Raw genomic sequence first — 7,500 nt, 5'->3', positions numbered from 1 at the left:
AAACTTTACGCCAAGAGATAGGGGGGGTTCTTGCTAGTCCATATAAAACTTCTACACATCTTCTCAATCTTGTCTATTACCCCGCAAGAGATAGGCAAGATAGAGAGCCAGAAACATTCCACACCGTGCACAACCGATCGGATCAATTCCAACTTGCCTGCATAGGAAAGGGTATGTCTGGGCCAAGCAGCCACTTTTTTGGCGATGGTGTCCACCAACCCATTGTAGTCTCTCTCTGTCAATCGCCCTGCTGCCAGAGGGATTCCCAAGTAACGGAAGGGAAAGGAGCCCTCCTGGTATCCACTCATTCTAATAATATCCCTTCTTATTGGCTCCTTAACTGCTGCCAGGAAGATATTGGACTTCAAGGCATTAGCCCGGAGGCCAGCTGTCTTCCCAAACTTGTCCACACAGTCCAATATGATTTTTAAGCTATGAGTATCTCCCTTGGCCAAGATTAATAAATCATCAGCATAAACCAGATGCGTTATGCTCAGTGCCTTATATCTAGGGTGGAATTGGAACTCTGGCAGCCTAGATGCTTGCAAAAGGGATCTCGAAAGCATTTCCATGCAAATGACAAACAGAAGGGGGGAGAGGGGGTCACGCTGACGCAGGCCCCGCGCACCCTTAAAGAATCCATATAGTTAGCCCCCAAAGGAAATAGAGAACGCGGTCGAACAAACACACTCCACAATCCATGACACAAATACAGGAGGAAAATTAAGGACACATAGAGAATCACGTAAAAATTCCCAATGAACTGTATCATAGGCTTTTTGTAAATCAATCTTGAGAATACATCGTGGAGAGCCCCTTTTCCTCGCATAGTGTTTCAACATTTCCTGGGCCAAGTGAATATTTTCCACTATAGAACGCCCAGGAATAAAGGCTGCCTGCGTCGGGCTTATCAAAGGCTCAATCACTCATTCTTCCCAATCTAGTTTCCAAGATCTTTGATATGATCATATACAAAACAGTACAACATGAAATAGGCCTAAAATCAGAGACAGAAGTAGCATGATCGGTCTTAGGGACAAGAGCGATTGACGCATGATTCCATTGTTTTAAAATTTTCCCACTCCTGAAAAATTCCGAAACCGCAGCAATGACATCCCCCCCAACTGTGCCCCAAGATTTCTTAAAGAACGCAGCACCAAAACCATCAGGCCCCGGGGCTTTGTCATCATCAATGTTGCCCAATGCACCTCTGATTTCATCCACACTGACCACCCTATTCAACTCATCCCAACAAGAATCGGGTAGTATGGACCCGAGAGGAATAATTGATTCATTCAAAGTTTCTCTATCCGTGAAAACCCCAAGAAGATTACTATAATATCCCACAAATTCGTCTGCAATCTCATTCGGGTTCACCGAAGTAGAGCCATCTCTCATGGTAAGGGCCACAATCTTATTACGTTTGATGTTCCTCTTGATCATACCATGGAAGAATTTTGAACATCTATCACTGTACTTGAGGTACTCGCACTTAGCTTTTTGGGATAGGAATAATCGCTCAGCCTCGAGAAGGTACTCCGCCCTCCTCCTCAACTCAACTATACTATTATCCACCCCATCCCCATTGAGAGCCCGGTTTTGAGCTTCTACAAACATCTCATTAGCGATCTTAGCACGACTCGAAATGTGGCTAAAGTGCATGTCATTGAGTTGCTTAAGGACTCTTTTCAAGCCATTCATTTTCTTCTTGATGACGAATTGCGCAGTTCCACCCCCTCCATAAAACCAGTTATCTCGAACAATCATCTGAAAGTCTTGATGAATCGTCCACATATTAAAGAATTTAAAGGGGGTAGCCCTACGACTGTGATCTCTGAAGATGGTGATAATGCTGCAAGAGTGATCAGAAAAAACTCCAGGAGCAACAAAATCCACAAAAACATCCAGGTTGGATTCAGCCCAATGATGGTTAACCATAAATCTATCCAGTTTAGACGATACGGCCAAACTAAACCAGGTGAAGAAACACCCAACATGGTTGACATCTGAGAGCTCAAGTCTGGCAATACAGTTCCTAAGATCTGCCATTTCCCTAGGGGCAACCGGCACACCTCCCACTTTTTCGTAAGGGTGCCTAACACAGTTAAAATCACCCAACAAAATCCACGAAAGGTCAATAACATCTCCTATACTAAGCAAAAAATCCCAAAGTGGTCTTCTGGCCACCATCGAGTTCCAACCATATACGAAGGTGGCCAGGAAAATCCTATGTGTATGAAGACAACTGACTGTCACATGTATGAATTGGTCAGTCATCTCCAGCAGATCCAAGTGTACCATTTTAGAATCCCACATGATCAGAATGCGGCTATTGTGACACAAATGGAAGTTGTGTAAGAAGGACATCCCCGGGAACTTGTGTCCATCATATGATCCAAGAGATTAGGCTTAATCTTGACTTCAAGTAACCCAAGAATACTCAAGTTGTGTTTTTTCAACACTCCCTGAGCATTCTTCTGTTTGAGGGGCTTGTTGAGGCCCCTCACATTCCAACATGCAGTCTTCATGGGTGGCGATCGACGACTTTAAGTCGCCGGGCCCTGATTTGCGCATTGTTCAGAAGGAAAGATTTCGCAGTCATATTCGGTAACCAAGTTCTTGGGTTGACCTCTATGTACTTGGTCATGCTAGAGCTAGAGCTCCCCGAGCTACATCCCTTACTTAATCGCTTGAGGTACTTCACCGCTTTCTTGGTACGCTTGCTCACCACTGTTTCAAAGCCTTCGTTCTCACTATCTCCTTCAAAAACTTCAACAACAATCTTCCCATTGCCATTCGCATCTGGGACTTCAAATATCACCCCATCCTCATCCAAATTGTCATCTAGATTTTCAACAGACTGTTCATTACAATTTTCCCCAGCCCCTTCCATTTCATTATCACCCGTGCCTTCAACAGTCCCCGGGTTAGCCATATTTCTACCCCCAGCAGGCCCACGACCACCACCAAAGGGGCCACGGCCTCTCCCTCTACCTTGAGGGCCATTGCGCCCTCCTCTAAACCCATGTCCACCTCCTCGTGGCCTACTATTACCTCTTTTTCCCTCCCCCCGAGATCTGCTACGGGGCCTATTTTGTCCTTCCACAGGTTTCTTACTATTGGGGTCACCACCTTCAAGATTAGCATCGGCTAGTGGGGGCGAGTACCAACGGCATTGCTCGAGACTATGGCCGAGAGAGTTGCATTTTGAGAAATATTTAGGCTCTGTTTCGTAAACAAATCGCAGGGTTGTCAAAATTCCATTAGGGAGTAACAACGGGTATTCATGAATTCTCGGCTGCGACGAATCCATTGATTCTATGGGTGGTGGTGCATGGCCGTTCTTAGTTGGTGGAGCGATTTGTCTGGTTAATTCCGTTAACGAATGAGACCTCAGCCTGCTAACTAGCTATGCGGAGGTACACCTTCGCGGCCAGCTTCTTAGAGGGACTACGGCCTTTTAGGCCGCGGAAGTTTGAGGCAATAACAGGTCTATGATGCCCTTAGATGTTCTGGGCCGCACGTGCGCTACACTGATGTATTCAACGAGTCTATAGCCATGACCGACGGGTCTTGGTAATCTTTGAAATTTCATCGTGATGGGGATAGATCATTGCAATTGTTGGTCTTAAACGAGGAATTCCTAGTAAGCGCGAGTCATCAGCTCGCGTTGACTACGTCCCTGCCCTTTGTACACACCGCTCGTTGCTCCTACCGATTGAATGGTCCGGTGAAGTGTTCGGATCGCTCCGACCTGGGCGGTTCGCTGCCCGCGACATAGCGAGAAGTCAACTGAACCTTATCATTTAGAGGAAGGAGAAGTCGTAACAAGGTTTCCGTAGGTGAACCTGCGGAAGGATCATTGTCGAAACCTGCAAAGCAGACCCGCGAACATGTTTAAATACGCTGCTTCCTCGAGACCCCAAGCGTGCCGCGAAGCCTCTTGGGTGAACCTAACCTCTCGGCGCGGAAAGCGCCAAGGAAAACCGTAATTGCTACTCTCCGTCTGCGGTGCCGTCCGCGGTGCCCAGGACGTGATGAGGAGGCACCTATCGAATAGATAATAATACAACGACTCTCGGCAGCGGATATCTCGGCTCTCGCATCGATGAAGAACGTAGCGAAATGCGATACTTGGTATGAATTGCAGAATCCCGTGAACCATCGAGTCTTTGAACGCAAGTTGCGCCCGAAGCCATCAGGTTGAGGGCACGTCTGCCTGGGCGTCACGCATCTCGTCGCCCCCAGCGTTTCCCCCCAGGCTAGAAAAGTGCCGGGCGGGCTGATGCGTCCATCCGAAGGAGGGGCGGAAACTGGCCTCCCGTTATCCTTGCGTAGCGGCCGGCCCAAAATAGGATGCCGTGTCAATGCATGTCACACGATACTTGGTGGTTGTATTCCTCGACTCGCAAACTATCGTGTGGTATTGCATCGGGCCACGGATGCGACTCAACGGCGCACTTGATTTGTTTTGCCCCACGATTGCGACCCCAGGTCAGGCGGGATCACCCGCTGAGTTTAAGCATATCAATAAGCGGAGGAAAATAAACTTACAAGGATTCCCCTAGTAACGGCGAGCGAACCGGGAATAGCCCAACTTGAGAATCGGGCGACAATGTCGTCCGAATTGTAGTCTGGAGAAGCGTCCTCAGCGGCGGACCGGGCCCAAGTCCCCTGGAAAAGGGTGCCAGAGAGGGTGAGAGCCCCATCGTGCTCGGACCCTGTCGCACCACGAGGCACTGTCGGTGAGTCGGGTTGTTTGGGAATTCAGCCCCAATCGGGCGGTAAATTCCGTCCAAGGCTAAATACGGGCGAGACCGATAGCGAACAAGTACCGCGAGGGAAAGATGAAAAGGACTTTGAAAAGAGAGTCAAAGAGTGCTTGAAATTGTCGGGAGGGAAGCGGATGGGGATCGGCAATGCGCCCCGGTAGAATGTGGAACGGCGAGAGCCGGTCCGCCGATCGACTCGGGGCGTGGACCAGCACGGATCTGGGCGGCGGCCAAAGCCCGGGCATTAGATATGCCCGCGGAATGTCGTCGCCTCGATTGTGGCGGACAGCACGCGCCATAAGGCGTGCCTCAGCGACTGCGTGCTCCCGGTGCTGGCCAGTGGGCTCCTCATTCAACCCGTCTTGAAACACGGACCAAGGAGTCTGACATGTGTGCGAGTCAACGGGCGAGAAAACCCGTAAGGCGCAAGGAAGCTGATTAGCGCGAACCCCCTTGAGGGGTGCAACGCCGAGCGACCTTGATCTTCTGAGAAGGGTTCGAGTGAGCATACCTGTCAGGACCTGAAAGATGGTGAACTATGCCTGAAGCGACCCTAACCTCTAAGCTTAAAATCAAATAATAAAGAAAATACTGATTTAAAAAAAATTTGCCATGACTTGTTTGAAAAGTAAACAAGCCACCTGACCCAGTCAGCATTTCAAATAAAGGAAAGAAACGATGACTGAAAGTCTCAAATGCAAAAATCATAAACGTGCAAAGACAAGTAACCACCTCCCGGTTACAAAATAAAGTGCGCTAATCATAAACATGCAAAGTCAAGTAACCACCTCCCGGTTACAAAATAAAGTGCGCTAATCATAAACATGCAAAGACAAGTAACCACCTCCCGGTTACAAAATAAAGTGTGTTAATCATAAACATGCAAAGACAAGTAACCACCTCCCGGTTACAAAATAAAGTGCGCTAAGGAATAAACTTCAACAAGCATAGGGAAAACACATCCTGGCTATAAACTACCATTCTCATAATCATTCTACACATCAGAGTTAATACGCGGAAAATTTAAACATTCAACAGCGACGGTCATTGGGCTTCGCACTACCAGTGGCCTCAACCCAGTGGATCCTGCCCCTCAATCACCTCAACATATAACTCATCACCTGCAATCAAACAAGCGTAGTGAGTCTAAAGACTCAACAAGCATAAACAGTTGATAACAAGGTTTAAAATACATGATGCTGTACTCAAACTATGATACATAGTATACTTTGAACTTTAACTGTAAATATGCATGAAACTAGAAAGTATAGTAACATGCATTGATGAACTCACGCTATGGGAGACCTTCAACTTTCATAACATTCAACTTACATAACTTTCAATTTTTCATAACATCTAACTGAACTTCATGCATTACTGACTGACTGACATAAACGTAAGACGAGTCAACTGAAACTTGAAACTTTAACTTTTCTTTTCTTTTACTTTTTCCTCTAGAAATCAGATCCTTGATTTGTGACCCTCTGTTTCGATCATGATCATGGCTGCAGTGCACTATGCCGGCAAGACGACGAGATTTCTCCCGACGAACTTAACCCCTCTGTGGCAAGGAGATCGAGATAACTCCCGATCCCACATTGCCCCTCTGTGGCAAGGAGACCGAGATTACTCCCGATCCCACATTGCCTTCTGTGGTAAGGATAAACAAGATGTCTCTTGCTCCCTACCTAAACCTCTATAACCTCTTGGTGAGTAGACCGAGGCATCCCCCGGCCTAGCAACACCCCTCTTTGTCACAAACAAATCACTTCATTCAAAAACATTTACTTTCTTTTACTTTTCATTCATTAAGACTCGACTCACACCTCTTTATAGCATGCAAAACAAGAAAACTTCCTTTCACTTTATGAAACTCAAGAACATGTCATATGCACACGAATAGGCAACCTTGAAGACATGAGACTCAACTCAATTATACTTTGGCATGCAAGACTCAAAGAGACTTTCTTTAAATTTTTCTTTGGCATCAAGAATGAGACTCACACACACGAACGTGCAATTTCAAGAATGAGACTCGACTCCATTGCATGTGAAAACGATGAGCGAGTGGCTGCCCCTAACCCTCAAGACTTTACTCTTTTGACAAAGTCCTCACTTTTCAACTTAGACCGAGCAAGAAAACTGAAAAACCACCCTTTTTCTCACTCATGCCTTAACCAAAACCCATCCCGCTTGAACCGACACTTTCCTAACTCTTAAAATTAACCATATGACCAGGTTTCAACTTCATTTGACCTCTTATACAAAATGCCAAACAACCCATCCCGGACAGCCCACTTTTGACTATAAATTTCTGCACCGACACTTAAACTTCAAAAATTCATAACTTATTGAATACTTATCCGAATTAAGCCTATTTTATACCGACACGACCGCAACGTCATGAACTAAACTTAGGACAAAACAGAATCGACACAGACCTCGACCAGGAAACTGCCCTGCCCGAATTCAGACTGCCCTGTCCAAACTAGACACCTCAAATGCCCTACTAGTTTGTGAAACCTTCACCAATCATGCACCCTTGCTTCTAAGACCACTCCAATCCATCAAACACACTTAAAACCATCTCTTAGGACTTACATCAAACACTTGGGCAGCCCACTTCTTCACTTCGACACCACATATCAAAATCATCAAGATAAAGCAACCAAACGTGCCTTGACTTGTTAAATCAATGCAACCAATAGCAAACAACATAATGCAATAA

General features: G+C 46.4%; 1 non-coding gene and 2 pseudogenes across 1 annotated transcript; 2 read left to right on the top strand and 1 right to left on the bottom strand.

Annotated features, from left to right (window-relative positions):
- Positions 1 to 3,863, bottom strand: part of LOC140886509 (uncharacterized) — a 6,277-nt pseudogene extending 2,414 nt beyond the window's left edge.
- Positions 3,864 to 4,073: 210 nt separating this feature from the next.
- On the top strand, positions 4,074 to 4,229 carry LOC140893847 (5.8S ribosomal RNA). Its single transcript, XR_012153409.1, has one exon. It is a non-coding gene; the product is annotated as a 5.8S ribosomal RNA (ribosomal RNA).
- Positions 4,230 to 4,485: 256 nt separating this feature from the next.
- The window catches only part of LOC140893794 (28S ribosomal RNA), a 6,954-nt pseudogene continuing 3,939 nt past the window's right edge, over positions 4,486 to 7,500 (top strand).

The sequence above is a fragment of the Henckelia pumila genome, chromosome 3, assembly GCF_033568475.1.
Source record: "Henckelia pumila isolate YLH828 chromosome 3, ASM3356847v2, whole genome shotgun sequence".
In the NCBI taxonomy this organism is placed as follows: Eukaryota; Viridiplantae; Streptophyta; class Magnoliopsida; order Lamiales; family Gesneriaceae; genus Henckelia; species Henckelia pumila.
The sequence above is the reverse complement of the archived record's forward strand: the minus strand, read 5'-3'. Positions and strand labels throughout refer to the sequence as shown.